Source organism: Elaeis guineensis, chromosome 8 (assembly GCF_000442705.2).
Source record: "Elaeis guineensis isolate ETL-2024a chromosome 8, EG11, whole genome shotgun sequence".
Classification (NCBI taxonomy): Eukaryota; Viridiplantae; Streptophyta; class Magnoliopsida; order Arecales; family Arecaceae; genus Elaeis; species Elaeis guineensis.
In genome coordinates, this window is record NC_026000.2 from 81,023,657 (window position 1) to 81,050,133 (window position 26,477).

Genomic DNA, 26,477 nt, shown 5'->3' on the forward strand with positions numbered 1-26,477 from the left:
CTCCTTAGTTAAGAGGACAACTAACGTACATGGCACACAACAATCTATACTTGATATAGCTATCGTCCTAACAATAGTATATTATTTGGTTGTGAACTTAAGGTTTAAAGACTAAACGATATATCATTCTATATCGAATCAAATAGCCCTAATATCTTCATCACATAACAGGAGTTCAAAATAAAATATATATAGTGATGAAAAAATTAAATAATATTTATTAATTCAATAATTCATATATAATTATAATGATAAGCTCAACCATTAACAGACTAATGATTGGCTTTGAGATATAATTTTTAACAACTTCCACTTGGACTAAAGACAATCAGTACAGTATTGTATACCCATCTTTGATTTATAATCTTCGAACTCCTTGACACTGAGGGCTTTAGAAAATGAGTCGGTCAGATTTTTTTTTCCATCGATCTTCTGAAGCTCGACGTCACCTCGATCCATGATCTCCCGAACCAGATGGTAGCGATGCAGAATGTGCTTGGTCTGCTGATGTGACTTCGGTTCCTTCGCTTGAGCAATGGAACCAGTGCTGTCACAGTACAACAAGATGGGGCTATCAAGTAAGGGTGCCACTCCAAGCTTGTTGATGAACTTTCATAACCACACAGCCTCCTTCACAGTATTGGATTCTACAATATATTCTACCTCGCAAGTAGAGTCAGCCATTGTGTGTTGCTTAAAACTCTTCCAGCAGATTGCTTCATCGTTCAGGATAAAAATATATCCCGATACGCTCTTGCTATCATCATGATCTGACTGAAAATTGGAGTCTGTAAATCTCACAAATTTTAAGTTGGATACCCCATAGATAAGCCATTGATCCTTAGTATCTTTTAAATACTTAAGATGGTCTTTACGACCTTCCAATGGTTCTCATCTGGATCGGACTGGTATCTACTCACTATTCTTAGTGAGTATGCCACATTCGATCTCTTATATATCATGGCATACATAATAGATTCCACTATCGAAGCATATAGAATTCTACTCATATGCTCTCTCTCTTGAGGAGTTGTCAGACAATCACTCTTCGAGAGAGAAATTTTTTGACCTATCGAAAGATAGCCTTTCTTGAAATTCTCCATGCTGAATTTTTTCAGTACAGTATCAATGTACATCGACTAGGATAATCCAAGCAATCTTTTAGATCAATCTTTATAGATCTTTATGTTGGGAATTATGTTCTAAAGCCAATCGTTGGATGATTACGCTAATTATAAATATATATGAATTGATCAATAATAAAAGTTATTTAGTATTTTTCATCATAAGATTATATCTTTTAACAAACTCATATATTGTGATGAAGTCCTTAGGACTACTTTGATCGATAAAGGAGGATTTATCGTATAGTCCTTAAACTGATTCGCGACCAAACGATACGCTATTACTAAGATGATAGCGATATCAAGTGTAGGTCGTTGTGTGCTATATGCATTGGTTGTCCTTATAACCAAATAGAATGAAGATACTGGTATGGCATGCAGGTGAGATATAGAGATATATCATCACGGAACATGATCAATTATGGAGCACTCTGCTGTCAAGGGTAGCTTGTGAAGGGTATGGGTATATGTATCTGAAAGGTTTTAATGCAATGGCGGAAGCATGGATTTCAAAACAATTATTATGAAATCATAAAATTAAAACCTAACTCTAAGATCACCTTATCAGAAATTAAATCATATAATATGCATTAATATCAAATAAAAGATATAGAAACATACCTCTTATCACTAAACCCTGATTTGTGCTTAGTTGCCGGCAGCAATCTGTTTGAGTTTCCACCAGGTGCGTACGTGTTCACCCTCCAACGTTGATCCACACGAGGACTCGATCAACTCTCTAGCACTTATTAGAAAATACTCTACAATTAAATTCTGATTTATCAGAATTTAAATTTTATTTGGGTAGAACCTCCTTTCTTGGGTTTGCTGTCACACTGTTGGACCTTTTCTTCCCTTTCTTTCTTGCTCCTTGTCTCCTTAATTTTTATTCCAATTCTTTAAGTCTTTTGAAAGATTTTTTGTCCTTTATCAGGACCTTATCTAGGCTAGAGAGAAGGAATAAAGAAAATTGGACAAGCAGAGCCTCTTGTAAGAAAGAAAGAAGATTTTTGAATACCCGAGACTCCTTGGCGTGCACCCCTATTTATATTGCACGTAAAGGTGCAATCCAAAACATCTCACGCCCTCTTACAAATTATCTCACACCTCTTGTCTATTTCTCATGCCCCATAAGTTAAGAAATGCCATGTGTACATCAAAATTGGGTTGAAGAGACGTCTTATTTCAGAAAGACTCTTCGATCTTAACTTACGGTGTTCAGATGAGAAGTCACGAAGCTTCTCTTATTGGCACCATCAACCCATGCCTTTGGATCTAGAAGGAAGCCCATCCAATGGCCAAGATATATGGCACCAATTTGAAGAATGGCGCAAGAGATTAATGGGCATGGATAATTTAAAACTTATCTCCCCATTTGAAATTTCAAAGGGGCGCTTCCAAGAGGTGGCGCATGGATTTAATCCTTATCCTTTTCTTAATTCTTCTACGATGAGTTTAATACTTAGAAGGACTCTTAGGAACCTCCTAAGACATCTGAAATATATTCGTAGAATAAAGGTTACAGAGAAAAATAGGATAGACCTTATCTAAAGGTGGCGCCAACTCCATCCATGCGCCATGTGGCTCATGCGCTGGATTTAAATCCACACGCCAAGAGAGAGACTCTTAGGCGTGTGGTTCCTTGGTTTTTGGCACCCAACAGTAAGCCCAATTAAAACACTTCGAACCCACTTCAAGACCAAATCCAATTTGGCTCAAATTGGTTCTAAATTAGCCCAAATCGGAACCCGATTCGAATTCGATTCGAATCTAAATGCTAGGGTTTGCAACATGTGCTAGCATGTTCAACTTGCAAACATGGTTTAATCAAATTAAACCCATGATCAATTCTCTTTGTGTATGATCCATTGGGTTCCACATCTAGCCAGCAGTGAGTCCAGGTATAATTTAAACTAATTTGGTTAGAACACAATCTAGCCGATTTAGGTCAAATCAAGCTGAACCATTTTGATCAATCAGAACAGCTTTTAATTAATGATCGAATTAAACTCTTTAATTCGATCAAACTCACAAGACATGATTGACGTCTAGCAACGTATCATGTCTACCTGATAGATATGGAATTTTGATGGAAATACCAAAAATATCCTTCAGTGAAAATTATCGTGCAACTTGATCTTACGATCATCCTGCATCCCGAATATAAGTTTGGGTATGAAAAAATATCAAACCCAATTTTATATTCATATTTCTCTTGATCAAATAATAATGATTCAATTTATAAAATATTAGAAACTATTTCTAATTTTTCATAATGCTTTGATCAAAGTCTTCCTGAATCATTATTTGATTGAAGCAGATAGGATGCGATCTCCTCTTACTAGGAGCGATCGTTTTCATATTGACCTACTCACAACCTTCATAAGTAATCCATCATATCCAGAACATCCCGTACATGATTAAATCATGAATGAGTATGATCCAAAATATGGATTCATGCTTATAAGGTTCTATGGCAGTCTCAGGTCAAAAGATTTACATGCACAATTCCCACTATAAGAAAAAATCTGTTGGCATGTAGATAAGACTCCATCAGATATTCTTTAATTGGATCAATTCAGTGAATTCATTCTCTAATGAACACTTACATCCTTATATTAGTGTCATACACAAGTAATTGTGAGATTAATTACCCTCTCTGCCGAGCATACACAGGATGTACCAGTCTTATCGAAAACATTGATCCCCTACTCAATGTTCCATCGACTAGGAATATTTAAAATTAGAGTTTTAAAGTTTTAGGTCTCACTTGGTATGATCGCATCATAACCCTAAAACCATAGCCCTAATTTATGAGGTTCATCAAAATAAGATGCAGCATATGATGAACTAAATGCCTTTATTTATTTAAAACATCAGTACATGAGTTGTCGGGAGACAAAAAATATCTATCTATTTATACATTTTGATTGGCTTATAGGGCATATTCCTTTCAATCTCCCACTTGCACTAAAGCCAATCTCCCTTATATTTCAACCCCATACAATCGAGATGGCGATCGAATTACTGCTGTGGTAAAGCTTTAGTGAATAGATCCGCTATGTTGTTCTTTGTTTCTACTCGTTCAATAATAACATCTTGTCTTTCAATTATTTCATGAACGAGATGGAAGCGTCTCAAAATGTGCTTGGATTTATGGTGAGACCTTGGTTCCTTTACTTGAGCAACTGCTCCAGTATTATCACAATAAAGTGGTACTGGGTTCTCAATCTCAGGAACAACGCCCAATTCAGTGATGAACTTCTTCATCCAGACAGCTTCCTTGGCGGCTTCACTTGCAGCTATGTATTCTGCCTCTGTGGTTGAGTCAGCTACTGTTTGCTGCTTAGAACTCTTCCAACTCACTGCTCCACCATTCAAAGTAAAGACATACCCTGAAATGGATTTGCTATCATCTGGGTCTGATTGAAAACTAGAATCAGAGTATCCTTCTAGTTTAAGATCAGATCCACCATATATGAGAAAAATATCCTTAGTCCTTCTTAAGTACTTTAGAATATTTTTCATAGCCTTCCAATGATCCTCTCCTGGATCAGCCTGAAATCTACTAGCTATGCCTAAGGCATAAGCTACATCAGGCCTGGTACATAACATAGCATACATTATTGATCCTACAGCCGAAGCATAAGGAATAGAACTCATTCTATTTCTCTCTTCAGTTATCTTAGGAGACATCTTCTTAGAGAGATGTATGCCATGACTCATGGATAAATAACCTCTTTTACTTTCATTCATACTGAATCTTTTCAATATTAAGTCAATGTACTTAGACTGAGATAAGCCTAGTATCCTTTTAGATCTATCTCTATAGATCTTTATACCAAGTATATAGGATGCTTCCCCCAAGCCTTTCATGGAAAACTTATTTGATAGCCATAATTTGACTATTTGTAACATTGGGATATCATTCCCAATAAGGAGTATGTCATCTACATACAGAACCAAGAAAACTAGGGCACTCTCATTAGTCTTCTTATACACACAAGATTCATCCACATTTTTGATGAAGCCAAATTCTTTGATTGTTACATCAAAGCGGATGTTCCAACTCCTTGAGGCTTGCTTTAATCCATAAATGGATTTCTTAAGCCTGCATACTAGATTTGGTCTATCATTTGAGATAAAACCCTCTGGCTGTGACATGTAGACCTCCTCTTCTAGAAAACCATTCAAGAAGGCGGTCTTCACATCCATTTGTCATATTTCATAATCATAGTATGCTACTATTGCAAGCATTATCCGAAGAGATTTGAGCATGGCAACAGATGAAAAAGTTTCATCATAATCAATACCCTGTTTTTGCCTGAAATCTTTAGCTACCAATCTAGCTTTATAGGTTTCTATTTGACCATCTACTCCAATCTTTTTCTTATAGACCCATTTGCACCCAATAGGGTTTACCCCTTCTGGTGCATCAACCAAAGTCCATACTTTGTTGGTATACATGGAGTCCATCTCGGATTTCATAGCATCCTGCCATCTGTCTGAGTCCTTACTCATGACAGCTTCTGTATAGGTCAAAGGTTCGTCATTCTCAATGACTTGGGCTTCATTATTCTCAATAATGAACCCATACCTTATAGGTACATGTCGTACCCTCTCTGACCTACGGATAGGAGTTATGTGTTCTAGTTCTTCTTTATTTATGTGAATATTTGGTTGAGAAATATCTATTTATTTTTGTTGAACTTCATTAATTTCAATATTTCTCCCACTGCCTCTTTCTAGGATAAATTCTTTCTCCATGAAAGTGGCATGCCTACTTACAAATACCTTTTGTTCAGTAGGGTGGTAGAATAGATATCCTATACTATCCTTAGGATATCCTACAAACAAATATTTATCTGCTCTAGTATCTAGTTTATGTCCAAAATTTCTTTTGACATATGCTGAACATCCCCATATCTTAAAATATTTAAGATTGGGCTTCTTACCTCTCCATATTTCATATGGAGTGTTAGATACAGATTTAGAAGGTACTCTATTCAAGATAATTATTGCGGTCTCTAAAGCATAACCCCAGAAGGAAGTAGGTAATTCAGTGAAGCACATCATGGATCGTACCATATCTAATAAGGTAGGTTCCTCCTTTCGACTACACCATTTAATTATGGCGTATAAGGAGGTGTCCATTCAGAGATAATTCCCTTTGCTTTAAGATGGTCTAAAAATTCATTGGACAAGTATTCTCCTCCTCGATCAGATCGAAGGATTTTTATACTTTTTCCAATTTATTTTTCGACCATGCTTTGATACTCTTTGAATTTATCAAAGGCTTTGGATTTATGTTTCATAAGATACACATATCTAAATCTAGATAAATCATCTGTAAATGTAATAAAATATGAGTATTTACCTTTGGCATGAGTTGTCATAGGGCCACATACATCTGTATGTACAAGTCCTAACAACTCGTTTGTCCTATCTCCATGTCCACTAAATGAAGTTTTAGTCATTTTACCTATGAGACATGATTCACAAGTTCCTAATGATTCACAATCATAAGAATCAAAGAACTTTTTTTTGTACAACTTGTTAATCCTAGTCTCACTAATATGACCAAGTCTGCAATGCCAAAGTAAGGTATTATTTACATTATCTCTCTTACGTTTACTATTTTCATCAACATGAAAAATATTATCATTCAAGCATAGAGTCAACAAACCATTGTCAAAAATGCCATGACAAATTATTTCATTAGAAAAATTAATCGAGCAACCATTGCTCGTTACAGATATTTGATATCCTTGTTTTATCAACAAGGGTACAGATACAATATTTCTAATGATCTTAGGCATGTAATAACAATTTGTTAGCTCTAAGATCTTCCCAGAAGGAAACTTCAAGATATATGTCCCTACAGCTTCTGCTTGGATAGAATCTCCTCCAGCACCATAGAGCTCGAAGTCTCCCTTCCTCAAACTTCTAATTTTCTGTAGCCCCTGCAATGATTTGCAGATATGAAAACCACAGGCAGTATCTAATACCCATGAGTTTGAAATGGAAAAATTTAATGATAATATTGTATGTATCTTATACATACCTTTTGGTGCATTATTTGCACCAGTCTTCACTGTTGCAAGATAAGCCTTGCAATTCCTTTTCCAATGACCTGCCTTGCCGCAGTGGAAGCAGGTCGACTGTCCGGAGGTCTTCTTTCCCTTCTTTCTCTTATTTATACCACCTTTAGGGTTCAGCCTCCTTTTAGAACCCTTTTTGCCTGCCTTCTTCTTGGAGATCCCATTCACAAGAAGAAGAAGAGCCTTATCCTTCTTGATATGGCTCTCTGCTGTTTTGAGCATATTTAATAGCTCAGGCAAGGAAGAATTCAGTTTGTTCATGTGATAGTTCACGACAAACTGAGAAAATGATTCTGGAAGTGATTGCAGGATTAGATCCTGACTCAACTCCCCATTCATAACAAAACCTAATTGACCAAATCGAGTGATCAGGTCAATAACCATCAGAACATGGTTTTGTACAGATGACCCCTCTGTCATTCTGGCATGGAATAACTGCTTAGATATCTCATATCATGCAGTCCTACTCTATTCTCCATAAAGCTCTTTTAAATTGAGCAATATGGAATGAGTGTCCATGCTATCATGCTGCCTCTGTAACTCATTTGTCATAGAGGCAAGTATGATACACTTGACAGTTAAAGAATCATTTTGCCACATCCTATATGTGGTTTTTTCTTCCTCTGTGGCATCCTCCCTAACTGGCTCAATGTCAGGGGTATCGAGAATGTAAGAAAGCTTCTCTTGACTAAGTACTATTTTAAGATTTCTCAACCAGTCCACATAGTTGGTACCAGTCAATTTATTTGTATCCAAAATGGAGCGAAGTGAAAATGAAGAAGCCATTAATCTACATAATAAAGAACATTACATAAGCGAACAACTCAAGATGATATACACAATTAAATTAGGACTTTAATTTTATTGTGTCTCCCACTATTTTTATCAGACATCATAACCCTCTAGTATGATGTTTGAGAAAACCCTGATTGATTTTCTTAATGGGATTGAGACCCTAATTCCTTATAAAAGATCTTGTGGTTTCACAACAAACCTTTTATAAGTTTAAAGGTAGGAAACTCTTTCCTATTGCATCTCATGCAATTCTCAATAAAAAACCCTGGCCTCTAAAACATTAATAGCCTTGTGTTTACACAACGGACCATAATGTTTTAGTTAAGTAGGACCCTTCATTTTAATACAGTCAAAATAGAATATAAATATTTTTGTGGTTACACAACAAAGCATTATACTCAAAAAAATTGCTGTAAGCATCTCGATGCGCCAGAATAATATTATGTCAGTTTCCATAATTGGTCTTGTGGTTACACAACAAACCTAATATGGTTCGTGACATAGCAATATCCTAGCATAAAGGAAGGCCATAATATAGTGAATATAACACCGAGCATCCTAGTCAAGAATTAAATTAATCTAATCAGCCAGGTAAGTGGAAGAGAGGTGGGGGTCCCCCCGTTGCTTTCCTTAGACACCAATAAATTTTGGCCAGGTCAGACAACGGAACCAATTAGAAACCACATTCTCTTTATCAATCATGAACTACTTTCCTAGACATCGATTGATCAATTAGACATCATCGACTGGTTATGCTATTGGTTAATTACACTACAATTTAATATCATTTTACAGAGGGTTTTTCAGGTCTCAATGCATATTTAATTTCTATATCATAATAAATACATGAATAAAAGAAATTAGCATCATAGTGAACACACTTCAATATGACAAAGCAACATTCCATAATTATATACATCATATTTTAATTATGAAATAATGAATATGATCTCATCATATAACATCATAGTGAACACAATTCAATATGACAAAGCAACATTCCATAATTATATACATCATATTTTAATTATGAAATAATGAATATGATCTCATCATATAGCATCATAGTGAACACAATTCAATATGACAAAGCAACATTCCATAATTATATACATCATATTTTAATTATGAAATAATGAATATGATCTCATCATATAGCATCATAGTGAACACAATTCAATATGACAAAGTAACATTCCATAACTATATACATCATATTATAACATAAATAATGATCATATCATATTTATAAGATTGCCTTTAAATCATTAACATATCATCATATGATTTAATTCTAACAAGGTTGCTCTGATACCACTGAAAGGTTTTAATGCAATGGCGGAAGCATGGATTTCAAAACAATTATTATGAAATCATAAAATTAAAACCTAACTCCAAGATCACCTAATCAAAAATTAAACCATATAATATGCATTAATATCAAATAAAAGATATAGAAACATACCTCTTATCGCTAAACCCTGATTTGTGCTTAGTTGCCGGCAGCAATCTGTTTGAGTTTCCACCAGGTGCCTACGTGTTCACCCTCCAACGTTGATCCACACGAGGACTCGATCAACTCTCTAGCACTTATTAGAAAATACTCTGCAATTAAATTCTGATTTATCAGAATTTAAATTTAATTTGGGCAGAACCTCCTTTCTTGGGTTTGCTGTCACACTGTTGGACCTTTTCTTCCCTTTCTTTCTTGCTCCTTGTCTCTTTAATTTTTATTTCAATTCTCTAAGCCTTTTGGAAGATTTCTTATCCTTTATCAGGATCTTATCTAGGCTAGAGAGAAGGAATAAAGAAAATTGGACAAGCAGAACCTCTTGTAAGAAAGAAAGAAGATTTCTAAATACCCGAGACTCCTCGGCGTGCACCCCTATTTATATTGCACGTAAAGGTGCAATCCAAAACATCTCACGCCCTCTTACAAATTATCTCATGCCTCTTGTCTATTTCTCATGCCCCATAAGTTAAGAAATGCCATGTGTACATCAAAATTGGGTTGAAGAGATGCCTTATTTCAGAAAGACTCTTCGATCTTAACTTACGGTGTTCAGATGAGAAGTCACGAAGCTTCTCTTATTGGCGCCATCAACCCATGCCTTTGGATCTGGAAGGAAGCCCATCCAATGGCCAAGATATATGGTGCCAATTTGAAGAATGGCGCAAGAGATTAATGGGCATGGATAATTTAAAACTTATCTTCCCATTTGAAATTTCAAAGGGGCGCTTCCAAGAGGTGGCACATGGATTTAATCCTTATCCTTTTCTTAATTCTTCTACGATGAGTTTAATACTCAGAAGGACTCTTAGGTGCCTCCTAAGACATCTGAAATACATTCGTAGAATAAAGGTTATGGAGAAAAATAGGATAGACCTTATCTAAAGGTGGCGCCAACTCCATCCATGCGCCATGTGGCTCATGCGCATGGATTTAAATCCACACGCCAAGAGAGAGACTCTTAGGCGTGTGGTTCCCTGGTTTTTGGCACCCAACAGCAAGCCCAATTAAAACACTTCGAACCCACTTCAAGACCAAATCCAATTTGGCTCAAATTGGTTCTAAATTAGCCCAAATCGAAACCCGATTCGAATTCGATTCGAATCTAAATGCTAGGGTTTGCAACATGTGCTAGCATGTTCAACTTGCAAACATGGTTTAATCAAATTAAACCCATGATCAATTCTCTTTGTGTGTGACCCATTGGGTTCCACATCTAGCCAGTAGTGAGTCTAGGTGTAATTTAAACTAATTTGGTTAGAACACAATCTAGCTGATTTAGGTCAAATCAAGCTAAACCATTTTGATCAATCAGAACAGCTTTTAATTAATGATCGAATTAAACTCTTTAATTCGATCAAACTCACAAGACATGATTGACGTCTAGCAACGTATCATGTCTACCCGGTAGATATGAAATTTTGATAGAAATACCAAAAATACCCTTCAGTGAAAATTACCGTGCAACTTGATCTTACGATCATCCTGCATCCCGAATATAAGTTTGGGTATGAAAAAATGTCAAACCCAATTTTATATTCATATTTCTCTTGATCAAATAATAATGATTTGATTTATAAAATATTAGAAACTATTTCTAATTTTTTCATAATGCTTTGATCAAAGTCTTCCTGAATCATTATTTGATTGAAGCAGATAGGATGCGATCTCCTCTTACTAGGAGCGATCGTTTCCATATTGACCTACTCACAACCTTCATAAGCAATCCATCATATCTAGAACATCCTGTACATGATTAAATCATGAATGAGTATGATCCAAAATATGGATTCATGCTTATAAGGTTCTATGGCAGTCTCAGGTCAAAAGATTTACATGCACAATTCCCACTATAAGAAAAAATCTGTTGACATGTAGATAAGACTCCATCAGATATTCTTTAATTGGATCAATTCAGTGAATTCATTCTCTAATGAACACTTACATCCTTATATTAGTGTCATACACAAGTAATTATGAGATTAATTACCCTCTCTGCCAAGCATACACAGGATGTACCAGTCTTATCGAAAACATTGATCCCCTACTCAATGTTTCATCGACTAGGAATATTTAAAATTAGAGTTTTAAGGTTTTAGGTCTCACTTGGTATGATCGCATCATAACCCTAAAACCATAGCCCTAATTTATGGGGTTCATCAAAATAAGATGCAGCATATGATGAACTAAATGCCTTTATTTATTTAAAACATCAGTACATGAGTTGTCGGGAGACAGAAAATATCCATCTATTTATACATTTTGATTGACTTATAGGGCATATTCCTTTCAGTATCCCTCCGATCTGAGATTACTACAGTGGCTTACAAGCAACTCACCGTACTTTAAAATCAGACTAACTAAGTTTTTAATTCAGTGATGAAAGATTTTTGGATACAGTCAAAAATTTATCAAGTCAGTACGTGAGTCAAGATGGGATTGACCCCTCTAAATTAGTAGGAGATATGCATCAGTGTATTTTAATTTAGCAAAACCTGGACCCGAGTAATCCATATGATGGATTTAAAAAATATTGAAATACAATGTGGATGACTTAACTAGGATTGATAGTTAAATCTTAGGTTGTCATCAAGTATTAGGGTTAAAAAAATGAATTATACGATAACCATACGTCAATAGGTTCTTGAATGTTGCTTCACCTTCATTCGACCTATCCGGATGTCAAGTCATCATTGCTAGATGGTTACATCGATTGGTTTAGAAAGCTATTCCAGTGCTACTGACTTAGGTTCGAACCTATGGGGTCACACTCAAAAGAAATTTCTGACTGATCATGTGGCTGATCAACGATTGAGAATCATTTAAGGACTTAATCATCAATTCGATTGATGGTTAACCTTATACAAAAATTATAATAAATTAATTCACCAAGTGTTAGTAAATTAATAGAAAATTAATTAGTAACTAAATTACTGATTAGCTCAATTTGATTGAGTAAAGAGGATTAAATAAAATCTAATTGAATTAGATTCAATTAGATTTGACCCAATTAGGTTATGAGATGACCTAATAATCGCTAAGAGAGAATTATCTCTGATTTAATCAGGACTTTGGTTCAATCAACTTTTAATTTGATTAAAATTTGATTAAAAATTTATGAATCTAATTAGATTAAATTTTATATATTTTATTAGGGCTAAACCAGATGTGATTTGATTTGGATCCAAATAAAGAAATTAAAAGTCATTATTGGAGTAGGACTCTTTTCCCTTGCACCAACCCAGTTTGTACGTCATATATCTCTATGCACAAAATTATATTGTCTGAGATTTTTTCAAACCAAAGAGATCTTTTCCTTCTCTATCTCACATACAAATCTAATTTAGTTTTGATAAAAGAAAGATTTTAAAATTAGATTTCAAAATATTTCTTATTAGGAGAACCTGTTCTCATCCAAATCAACCTCTCCATGCCAATAAATTTTTTTCTTCTTATATATATGATATTTTTAGGAGATTCTTTATAAAAAATTAGTTGGAGAATTGATTTACTGTTAAAAAATATGAAAAAAAATATCTGATATTTTTTTAGTATATTTTGGGATATAGAATTATGAAGGAAGGTGGAATCCTGTAAGAGTCCAGGATCATTAAGACTTTTCACCCCACCTCCTTACATGCTTGTAAAAGGGGCTTTTATGATTTTTTTTATATGTGTAAGAAATCAGAAGAGAGGTCTTCACATAAAGAAAGTTTGGATATGGTTTATTATGTGAAAAATAGAGAAGAGGGTCCTCTCTCTTGGGGTGTGAGCAAAAACCTGAATATCAGGTTTTTGGTTCTAAGGATTTGGGAAGAGAGAATAAATTAGAAAAAAATTATTTTCTTCATTATCTTTCTTCTACCTCTTCATCTCCTCTAGAAGTTTATCTTCAATTTCTAAAAAAGATTTTAAAGATTTAAAGAAAGAATACAGATCAGCCAAGAAGAAGGCCTTCACGTGAGCTAGCACTCCCAAGAAGATTGATTAGATCAGAGCTTCGAGTGGATTTTTCATAGAGATCGGATACATGTGTAGCTGCAAGCAACCAGCAAGAACCTTCTCTACCATTTTTTTAATAGTGGTGATCATCGATCCATGCTCAAGTATCGAGTTCTGAACTTAGATTAGAAGTAGATGTGATCTACTGCTCACATGCATGCATGCTGATTTTATCTTCAGTATTTTTTAGATTTTATATGCAACATATCATATCATAGATCCTAGAATAGGTTGATTTAATGATTAGATCATATGTATATTAGATTAATTTGATTAATCTAATTATCTTTCACTATAATTTATTCAAGAAAATTTCGAAATACATACATGAAATCGCCTACGCATCCCAGTAGTGGTATCAGAGTCAGATTCATTATGACATGTTATATGTGCATATTAAATCTAAATTTTAATTTTATTTAGATCTGATATGTGATATTTTGATTTAAATTTGATTAATGGTTGATTGCACAAATTGATATAAGGTTGTCCTGCTGTATGGTTTACCCCCTACAGTGAAAAGATTGTCCTAGTTTGTGCTGATCATTGATAAAATCTGATTTTATATCATACATGTGATGTTTATAATCTGATTTAGATATGATCTAAAATTATAATCATATCTGATAAAATTTAGATTAGATTTAAATTTATGCATATATGATATGTGATTAGATTAGATGATCTGATTAGCAAGTACTTAGATTGGGTTGATCACCGACCATCCGATCATAGGAGCAAAAAAGATTTAAAAGCCCTCTCTTCTCATTCGATGGGTTGCTCTTATGATGTGTAGGGGTGCCATGTGATTAGATCCTATGAAGAAGAATGTAAAAGGAAGAACTTACTTTGCTGCAAAATCCTAAATCTTGAAAACTTAGGTTTGTTATACGTGATACTAAGTTGTATGAAATGTAAGATATCTAATCTATGTGATTAAAATTATTTTAATCATAAAAAAAAAATTTTGAATCATAAAAAATTTTAGATATGATCTAAAAGTATTATAATTGATTTTATTTTAGTGTTATGCAAGAATTTTTAGATCTAAAATTTTTTGAATTATGCTCGCACAATTACTGAGCCGACCCAGTTTTGAACTGAGTCGACCTAATCTTCTTGTGTAGCCAGCTCAATGTTGATTGAGTTGATCTAGTTTCAAAATAGAAAATATTTGCATAACATTTGTTATAAATTATTTACAAAATAAAATATTGAAATTATTTCAAACCATAACCTAAACTCATGTTGATGCTGAACTTAATTGAAAATTAAGTATAGAATCGATTAGATCTAGAATTATGAATTAAAGATCTAATATCATTCGCATAAAATATGTGTTGGGAAATGTGTCCCAAAAAGCCAATCGTCAAGCTGTTGACGATTGAGCAACCAAGTATTGTAATTGATTTGTTAATAAATAAAATATATTTGACATTTTCATCATAAGCTTTCATCTTCTAATGAACTCTGTTGTTATGATGAAGTCCTTAGGACTATTTAGATTCGATAAAGAGAGGATTTATCGATTAGTCCTTAAAATAGTTCATGACCAAATGATAGGCTGTTAATAAGGACGACAGCTTCTATCGAGCATAGGTCGCTGTAGGCCATATGGGTTGGTTGTCCTCTTAACCAAAGAGTGTGGAGATACTGGTATGGCATACAGGTGAGACATACTGGTACATCACATTGAACGTGACCAACTCTAGAGTATTCTACTGTCGAGAATGTCTCTGATGGGACATAGGTATAAGTGTCCCTTAGACTTGAGATCACCTCAGTGACTTGCAAGTAACTCACTATGCTTTGGTACTGGACTAACTAAATTTTTAATTCAGGGATGGAAGGCTTCTGGGCACAGTCAAATACTTGTGAAGTCAGAGTATGATCGAGATGGGATTGACCACTCCAAGAGTTGGAGAAGAATGAGTTGCTGTATTTCAATTTAGCAAAAACTTGGCCAGGGTAATCCTTCAGATGGATTTGATATTTTGAAATACAATGTGGACAACCTGATCAAAGTTGACAGTTGAACTCTGGGGTATCCTATGATCATTTTGGTCAAGGGGATGAATTATATGAAAACTATATCCGCATGGGTTCTAAGGATGTTGTTCTACACATTCGACCTATCCAGTCATCGGGTACCATTGCTAGATGGTCACTTTGATTGGTATAAAAATTTATTCCTGTACTACTGACTTAGGTTCGGACCTATGAGGTCACACACATTAGAGTTCATGATCCGATCGGATGGTTGATCAACGATTAAGAATCGTTCTAGGGTTAAATGATCAATACGATTGACATTTAACCCAGTGCAAGTGTTGCAGGAGGATCGATTAGCAATTTGATTGCTAATTGACTTAATTTGATTAAGCCAATGGGCTGAGATTAAGTCTAATTAAATATGATTTAATTAGATTTGGTTTGGGCTTGATTGGATCAAGTCTAATTGATTTATTGGATAAGCCAAGTGCAAGGAAAAACTAGTCCTAGTTCAACTAGGACTTGGGTCAATCTAATTTCTAATTTGATTAGAAAATTAAATCAGATTTAAATCTAATTTAATCTGATTAAATTAAGTTTTTAATTAGGTTAAGACCTATTTTAATTAGATTGATCTAATTTTAGTTTGATTTGGTTTGAGAAACCAAATTAAAACAAGTCATAAGATAGAATCCTAGTAAGACTACGATTCCACCTTGCACCACATAAGCCTTCCCCATGCCCTCTCTCTCATTCAATGCCAATCTCCTCTTATTTTGTGTGACAAAAGCCCTCTCCCAAGTCTCTCCCACATTCACATAAGGTCTCCTCTCTTCTTTCTTACATGGAAGGTGGTTTGGATCAAATCAAAAAGGAATAAGTTTGGATTTCAAATTCTATGAGACAGAGTTTTAGAAATCCAAAACTCTTTCAATTTTGCACCGAATCTATCCAATTCCTTTTTGAAATTTTTGTGGTTTTTTAGGTACACATTATGCATCCTTTTCTAGTGATCCATGAATAAAAATAAGGAGGAGGTGCTCAAGTGTTGGGCGCCCCTTAACTTGCCATGTTTGGATAAGCCTTGACTAGGTATTTGACCTAGACAAGGACTCTATCATATCTCTTTATATAAAATAAGTTTCTTCATAAAATTTTTGAAGAAGATAGAGATTTGAGAGTTCTTTGGGCCATATAAAAATTAGAGAGAAAGACCTTTGGGTCGTGGAGATATAAAAGACACAAGTTAGGGTGTCTAGAGAGAGAAACGAGAAGAAGAAGAGGGTCTTCTTTTAGGGTTGTTTGTTTTCACATCTTTCCTCCCTCCATCTTGAGTTTCTTGAGAGTGTCTCAGATTTAAAACTCCTCCTTCTACTTTTTAACTTTGAAAGAGTCCAAATAAAGAAGAAGGAGGCACCTGATCAACCATCAAAGAAGGATCAGCGCAGTACTAGCATACTGTGTTGATTTCCTGAAGCAGGACTTCTGATCGAGATTCGTGGGCTCGTGTGGATGACTCCTAGAGGTCGGATGCATGTGTGGCTTGCAACATCATCCTCAAATCTGGATCAGCAAGGTTAGAACATCTAACTTGCAAGATAATAGATCTGATCTATTGTTTAATACATACATTAGATGTAGTATAGAAACATGTTGATATGATCAACATGCAGTTCATGCTGTATATATATATTTTAATTTTTGATTTAATGATATATATAATAATCATATAATAAGATCTTAGATCTAGGGATTCTCTGATTTTAAAAAATAAATTTTGATTTATTTTAGTCTTCCGCTGTATGATCTTGAAAAAGTTTCTAGATCTAACTCTGAAACCCTAGATTTGGTTCCTACAATTGGTATCAGAGCCTAGATTCTTTATTACATGATTATTTATACATGTTTAGATTATTTCTTAGATTAGATCTAATTTATAATCTAATTATTAAATCTAAAATTAAAATTTTAGATCAATCATGAACTGCAAGGTTGTCCTGCTGTAAGGTTTACCCCTTATAGTGCAAAGGTTGTCCTAGTTTGTGTAGATCTATCTTTAATCATAAATTTGTTAGATATGATCTATATTAAATTTATAATTTATTATATTTAAAAGATATTTAAATCTAAAATAAAATCTCTTTGTTAATAATTTTTGTGCAAAGAAATTGTTTAAAGTTGAAATTGTTTCAATTACATGAACCTGTTTAGATTAGATCTAAAGTAGTTTCATGTTTATTTTACTTGTATCTTGATTATGAATCAAACATGAAATATGGTTGGTAGAATCATATTGTAAAATTATTTTACAAATATGAAAATTATTTTTTGAAAAGCCGAACCCAACCCTCAGCCCAAAACTTAAATAAGAATTAAGAAGTTGTTTGATTAGGTTCTAGGATTGTGAATTGAAGAACCTAAGACACAAACCATAACACATTGGGTTAATGGGTTAGTGGAAATTAGGTCCATTAATTGGGTTAGACCTATGGTTAGATTGAAGATGGACTTAATTAGAGAATTGACTAAATCTAATCAATTGTTGTCTTAGATTAGGTCAAGGATTCTCTAGATCAATTACAATAGTTGTAGTTGGTCAAGTCCATGTCTTTAACGAGAACCAAATAGACTTGATTCTTGGCTAAGTGGCCAAATGATCATATCATCATGTGGTGTTATTGAGAGCAGCAAAGAATATGAATTTAGTTGTAAATTTGATGATGCTCAGTGGAAGAAAATTCTTCAAATATTGAAGGAGTTCTTTCTCATCTCTGAAGATATATCTTCGGTGTGGCAATAATCTTTTGAGAATGAAAAAGAAGGTGCAAGAAAGTCATGCTTGGGCTGAGAAGCTCAAACTGACAAAAGAGTTTAAAGTTACCTAGTCTGGTAGAGTCCCTTAACTTGAACAGGCTAAGGAAGAGAAATCAACAAAGGGTTGTTGAACAAGGTACTTATATGATAACACCTTGTGATTTCTCCATCTGTGACACTACTACCTGGATATTGGATATCAGAAGTCTATGCAAATTATTGTAATAACTTCAGGTGAGTAGAAAGATTGACAATCGCAAGAGATTTTTGAACATTGGAGTTGAAAGTCATATTGCAATCCTGATTTTAAGAATCATCAAGCTTATTTTCAATTCCAACAATATCATTTTAATGATTGTCACTATTATCTAATGATTTTATGATTTCATTATGAATAATGTCAAAATCATATGGATAACTAAAAAATGATATTTATGAATAGTCACAGCCTGTTAGTGTAATGTACACAACAAACAAACCTTAAAGTAGATAATGTCACAAATATCTATCTTTGGCAATTTAGGCTCGATCATTAAACAAGAATAAGATCAACAGGAGATAATTCTCGAAGTCAATAATTATGAATCATTGTCAATCAGTTAATCCAATCTCTTTAGTAAGATGATCAAGTCATCTTTTGCTGGAAAAAATGAACGAGCCAATGATATTTTGAATCTGATACATACTGATATATTAGATCTATAAACATATTTTTATAAATTCAGATTATTTAAAATGTTCAAACAATTCTATAATAAGATAGAGAAATAAATTAAAAAGAGCATTAAAACTTTTCGATCAGACCAAAGAGGAGAATACTCTTCCGATAAGTTTTGACATATCTAGAAGAGAATAGGATTCTCTCTTATTGGAATCGACTTTGTTAGATATAGTTTGATCTATGATAGGATTTAAAAGTCTACCAGTCTTCTTTTAAGATTATGTTCTTGAGACTACTTGTTATGTTCTGAACTGGATTTTGAATTAATCAGTCGCAATGACTTCATATAAGATATCGACTAGGCATAAGCCGATACTTTCTTACCTTGAGGTTTGGAAGTGTTTGTTTTATGTCGAGCATTTGTAGACCGATTAGCTTGGATCTCGATCCTATATATATTATTCTACAAGATAATTTCAAAGAATCTAGGAGATATAACTTTTACCTTGCTAAAAAACAAAAGTTGTTCAGCATTCTTTTCAGAAAAGAAATACCTTGGTGAAGATACTGATGTCTTTAATGTGGAACTTATGAAATTCGATAGGTAGAAGAACTGATACAATCTAGTGAATCAATAGAATTGAATTTGATTAGATCAAATTCAAAACCCATTGTAGAGACACCATGAAGGAGATTCGGTAGAGTACCACATCCGTCAAATAGAGACTTCGATTTCTAGATCTGAGACTTGATCCTGTTGAACTCGATAAGAACAATAAGGATTTGATCATCTACATAGATGCCATATAGAGGTCTGACTCTGATTAATGGCTTGGAGCCACAGAGTCTGAAATGAAGTCCATAAAAATCAATGGTGTATGGACACTCGTTGATTCACTCGAGGGGTAAAACCCATAAAGTGTAAGTGGATCTCCAATAGGATTGGAGTAGCACAGATGAGAAGGTGGAGTTCTACAAAGCTCGTCTGGTTGCCTAAGGATATTGTCAACATTATGATATTGACCATAACAAGATATTTTCTCCTATGGTAATGCTAAATATTTTAGAGTTGGAACATGCATTTTAATAAGTGATCAAAATATATGACTTCGTTAAGAATGAAGAAAAATTCTGCAAATACAAATGGGTTAATAGTTCTGTGAGTGTACTTCTTGTTTTGTATATGAATGACATTTCTTATATTACAGGGAATAAAGATTTTGCTGTTATTATTATTCTTTATAAAGGGCTTTGAGAAAAGTATCTCTCATCCTAGGGATAAAGTTCTATAGAGTAGATCTAAGAGGATGCTTAAGTTTTTCAGTCCAACATATATAGGGTGTTTATGAGTAGAATTTATTCTAATATTATATCATATATGAGATCAGATATAGTATACTCACTAGAATAGTGAGTGGATACTTGCAAGTTCTGGATGAGAATCATTGGAAGGTCATCCTTAAGTATTTGAAAAATACTAAGGATTGGTGTCTCGATTATGAAGAATCTGACTTAAAACTTATGAAATTTGATTCCAATTTTAGTTGGATATAATAATAGTAAGAATGTATTGGAATACATCCTTACCCTAAATAATGGAGCAGTCTACTGAAATGGTTCCAAGCAGAGCAATATAGTCAAATTCAAATTGTGAGACAAAATATATTGCCGTATTTGATGCTTGTAAGGAAGCTATGTGATTGTACAAGTTCACTGGCAAGCTAGAAGTGGCAACCTCCGATGATGGTCCTGCTGTATTGTACAGCATCAAAGCCATAACTCATGCTAAGAAATCGAAGTCCCATTAGCTTACCAAGTATTTTGCATCACTACCATCTTATTCGAAAAATCTGTTAAGGTGATGTCAATCTTTAGAAGATCGATGGAAATGAGAACTTGACCATGTAGGAACCAGATCTAGGGTTTCAGGGTTAGATCTTGAAACTTTTTCAAGATCATACAGCGGAAGATTAAAATAAATCAAAATTATTTTCTAAAATTAGAGAATCTCTAGATCTAAGATCCTATTACATGATTATTACATAGCATTAAATCAAAAATTAAAATATATAAATATAGCATGAACTACATGTTGATCATATCAACATGTTTCTATACTACATCTAATGTATGTATTAAACAATAGATCAGATCTATTACCTTGCAAGTTAGATGTTCTAACCTCGCTGATCCGGGCTTGAGGATGATGTTGCAAGCTGCACATGCATCCGGCCTCTAGAAGTCGTCCACACGAGCCCACGAATCTCGATCAGAAGTCCTGCTTCAGAAAATCAGCACAGTATGCTAGTACTGCGCTGATCCTTCTTTGATGGTTGATCAGGTGCCTCCTTCTTCTTAATTTGGACTCTTCCAAAGATGAAAAGTAGAAGGAGGAGTTTCAGATCTGAGATGCTCTCAGAAAACTCAAGATGGAGGGAGGAAAGATATGAAAACAAACAACCCTAGAAGAAGACCCTCTTCTTCTTCTCGTTTCTCTCTCTAGACACCCTAACTTGTGTCTTTTATATCTCCACGACCCAAAGGTATTTCTCTTTAATTTTTGGATGGCCCAAAGGTCTCTCAAATTTCTATCTTCTTCAAAACTTTTATGAAGAAACTCATTTTATACAGAAAGATATGATAGAGTCCTTGTCTAGGTCAAATACCTAGTCAAGGCTTATCCAAACATGGCAAGTTAAGGGGTGCCCAACTCTTGAGCACCTCCTCCTTATTTTTGTATATGGATCATCAGCAAAGGGTGCATAATATGTACCCTAAAATTCATAAAAATTCCAAAAAAAATTTGGATAGATTCGGTGCAAAATTGAAAGAGTTTTGGATTTCTAAAACTCTATCTCATAGAATTCAAAATCCAAACTTATTCCTTTTTTATTTGATCCAAACCACCTTCCATGTAAGAAAGAAGAGAGGAGACCTTTTGTGAACGTGGGAGAGACCTGGGAGAGGGCTTTTATCACATAAAATAAGAGGAGATTGGCGTTGAATGAGAGAGAGGGCATGGGGAAGGCTTATGTGGTGCAAGGTGGAATCCTAGTCTTACTAGGATTCTATCTTATGACTTGTTTTAATTTGGTTTCCCAAACCAAATCAAATCAAAATTAGATCAACCCAATTAAAATAGATCTTAACCCAATTAAGAATCTAATTTAATCAGATTAAATTAGATTTAAATCTGATTTAATTTTCTAATCAAATTAGAAATTAGATTGATCCAAGTCCTAGTTGAACTAGGACTAGTTTTTCCTTGCACTTGGCTTATCCAATAAACCAATTGGACTTGATCCAATCAAGCCCAAACTAAATTTAATTAAATTATATTTAATTAGACTTAATCTCAGTCCATTGTCTTAATCAAATTAAGCCAATTAGCAATCAAATTGCTAATCGATCCTCCTACAACACTTGCACTAGGTTAAATGTCAATCGTATTGATCATTTAACCCTAGAACGATTCTTACTCGTTGATCAACCATCCGAATGGATCATCAACTCTAATGTGTGTGACCTCATAGGTTCGAACCTAAGCCGGTAGTATAAGAATAAATTTTTGTACCAATCGAAGTGACCATCTAGCAATGGTACCCGACGATCGAATAGGTCGAATGTGTAAAACAACATCCTTAGAACCCATACGGATATAGTTTTCATATAATTCATCCCCTTGACCAAAATGATCATAGGACACCCCAGAGTTCAACTGCCAACTCTGATCAAGTTGTCTACATTGTATTTTAAAATATCAAATCTATCTGATGGATTACCCTGGTCAAGGTTTTGCTAAATTGAAATAAAGCGACTCATTCTTCTCCAACTCTTGGAGTGGTCAATCCCATCTCGATCACACTTTAACTTTGCAAGTACTTGACTGTGCCAGAAGCCTTCCATCCCTGAATTAGAAATTCAGTTAGTCTAGTACCAAAGCACAGTGAGTTGCTTGCAAGTCACTGAGACGATCTCAGGTCTAAGGGACACTTATACCTATATCCCATTAGAGACATTCTCGACAACAGAATGCTCTGGAGTTGGTCACGTTCAATGATGATGTACCCTTACATCTCACCTATATGCCATACCAGTGTCTCCACACTCCTTGGTTTAGAGGACAACCAACCCATATGGCCTACAGTGACCTATGCTCGATAGAAGCTATCGTCCTTATTAACAGCCTATCATTTGGTCGTGAACAGTTTTAAGGACTAATCGATAAATCCTTTCTTTATCGAACTTAAATAGTCCTAAGGACTTCATCATAACAACGGAGTTCGTTAGAAGATGAAAGCTTATGATGAAAATGCCAAATATATTTTATTTATTAACAAATCAATTACAATACTTGGTTGCTCAACCATCAACAGCTTGACGATTGGCTTTTCGGGACATATTTCCCAACAACTCCCACTTGTCCTAAAGCTACTCGGCACAGTATCTAATACCCATCTTCGACTTGTGGTTGTCGAACTCCTTTATCGCAGGGTTTTAGTGAAGGGGTCGGCCAGGTTTTCCTTTCCATCGATCTTCTGAAGGTCGACGTCACCTCAATCCATGATCTCTCAGACCAGGTGGAAGCGATGCAAGATGTGCTTCATCCGCTGGTGTGCTTTGGGTTCTTTCGCCTGAGCTATGGCACCAGTGCTGTCACAGTAGAGCAGGACCGGACCATCGAGGGAGGGTGCTACTCCGAGCTCGTTGATGAATTTCCTCAGCCACACAGCTTTCTTCATGGCATCCGATGCTGTGATGTACTCTGCTTCACAAACAGAGTCTGCCACAGTATGTTGCTTGGAACTCTTCTAGCAGATGGCTCCACCATTCAGAGTAAAGATATAACCTGACACGCTCTTGCTGTCATCATGGTCAGATTGGAAGCTAGAGTCTGTGAACCCCACAAGTTTCAGATCTGACTCGCCATAAACCAACCATTGGTCCTTAGTATTTCTCAAATACTTAAGGATGGCTTTAACCACTTTCCAGTAATTTTCTCCAGGATCAGATTGGTATCTACTCACTACTCCTAGTGAGTATGCCACATCTGATCTTGTACATGTCATGGCGTACATGATAGATCCCATGGCTAAAGCATATGGGACTCTACTCATACGCTCTCTCTCTTCAGGAGTTGTCGGACAATCCTTCTTAGAGAGAGAAATTTCTTGGCCTATCGGTAGATAGCCCTTCTTGAAATTCTCCATGCTGAACCTCTTCAGCACAGTGTCTATGTACATGGACTGGGATAACCCAAGCATCCTTTTAGATCTATCCCTATAGATCTTCATCCCTAGGATGTAGGATGCTTCACCCAAGTCCTTCATGGAAAACTGTGATGACAACCAAACTTTTATTCCCTGTAGTGCAGGGATGTCATTTTCGATTAAGAGAATGTCATCCACGTACAAAATAAGGAATACCACAACTGGAACATTTGCCCATTTATAAATGCAGGGCTCTTCTCCATTCTTAATGAAGCCATACATTTTGATCACCTTATCAAAATGCATGTTCTATCTCCGAGAAGCTTGCTTCAATCCATAAATGGATCTCTGAAGCTTGCACACTTTGGACTCATCTGTGGATGTAAACCCCTCAGGTTGTATCATATACACCTCTTCGGTCAGCTCTCCATTCAGAAAAGTTGTCTTTACATCCATCTGTCAGATCTCATAATCCAGATGGGCAGCTATTGCAAGCATTATCCGAATGGATTTGAGCATTGTCACAGGGGAAAACATCTCGTCATAGTCAATACCATAACGTTGACGATACCCCTTGGCGACCAGACAGGCTTTATAGGTCTCCACCTTTCCGTCTGTGCCCCTCTTCCTTTTGAAGACCCATTTACACCCAATGGGTTTAACCCCTTCAGGTGGGTCAACCAATGTCTATACATCGTTGACCTTCATGGACTCCATTTGGATTTCATGGCTTCAAACCATTTCTCGGAATCAGGTCTCTGCATTGCATCCATATAGGTGATCGGATCCTCATTATTCTCATCAAGTTCGATGGGATCACCGTCCTGGATCAAGAAATCGTAGTATCTATCCGGCTAACGTGGTACTCTATCAGATCACCTTAATGGTGTAGGTACATTGAGCTTCGGATCTGATCTAATCATATCTGACTCAGGTTCAGCTATTGGTGTCAGTCCTTCTACCTATTGAACTTCATCAAGTTCAACCTTAGAGGCAACGGTTCCTTCACCAAGGAACTCTTTTTCTAAAAAGATTGCCTTAAGGCTGACGAACATCTTTTGTTCATCAGCATGGTAGAAAAAATATCTTTTTGTCTCTTTGGGGTACCCTATGAATGAGCATTTGTCAGACCTAGGTCCAAGTTTGTCTGTGACTAATCGTTTGACATAGGCCGGGCACCCCCAGACCCTAAGGTGTGAAAGTGCTGGCTTACGTCTCGTCCATATCTCATATGGAGTCTTAATTACAGACTTACTTGGAATCCTATTTAACAGATCACAGGCCGATTCGAGTGTATATCCCCAGAAGGATATCGGCAAGCTAGCAAAATCTATCATGGATCGGACCATGTCTAACAGAGTCCGATTCCTCCTTTAAGACACACCATTATGCTGTGGTGTTCCTGGAGGAGTCCATTGGGAGAGAATCCCATTCTCTCCTAGATATGTGAGAAATTCACTAGAAAGGTATTCTCCTCCTCGATCAGATCGAAGAGTTTTAATACTCTTCCCAGTTTGTTTTTCTACTTCACTTCAAAATCGTTTGAACATTTCAAATGAATCCGACTTATGTTTCATCAGATAGACATATCCATATCGGGATAGGTCATCCATGAAAGTTATGAATTAGAAATATCCACCTCTAGCACTAATGCTCATGGGTCCGCATACATCAGTATGTACTAGGCCCAAGAGCTTAGTAGCTCTTTCACCTTTTTCAGTAAAAGATGACTTGGTCATTTACCAAGAAGACAGGACTCACAGATTGAAAGTGATTCACAATCACTGACTTCGAGGATTCCCTCTTGAGTCAACCTGTTTATTCTGTTCTTGTTTATATGACCTAGCCTACAGTGCCATAAGTAGATATCTGACACACTATCTAATCTAGGGTGCTTGCCAGTAGAATAGACTCTTATCAAGCTTGATCTTTTTGGTCTGGCTCTGCACTGATGTCCCAGCCAGAACTTGCACCTTCTTCACTTTCTTCTTCTTGTTCTTCTTTTCTTTCTTAAAGGGTCGAGAACCAGAAGATGAACCTCCCACTAAGTTCACCGACTCCTTGAGGAGTTGGTGATCCTTCTCAAAGTTCTGAAGTAACCCCAGTAACCCGTGGTAGTTCTCTTCAGGTTTTGTCATTCTATAATGAGTGAGGAATGAGAGATAAGACTTGGACAGCGAGTTCAGTATTGCATCTTTCCCAAGCTGCTCATGCAAGGGAAAGCTGAGCTTGCTCAATCGTTCCATCAGCTCGATCATGTACAATACA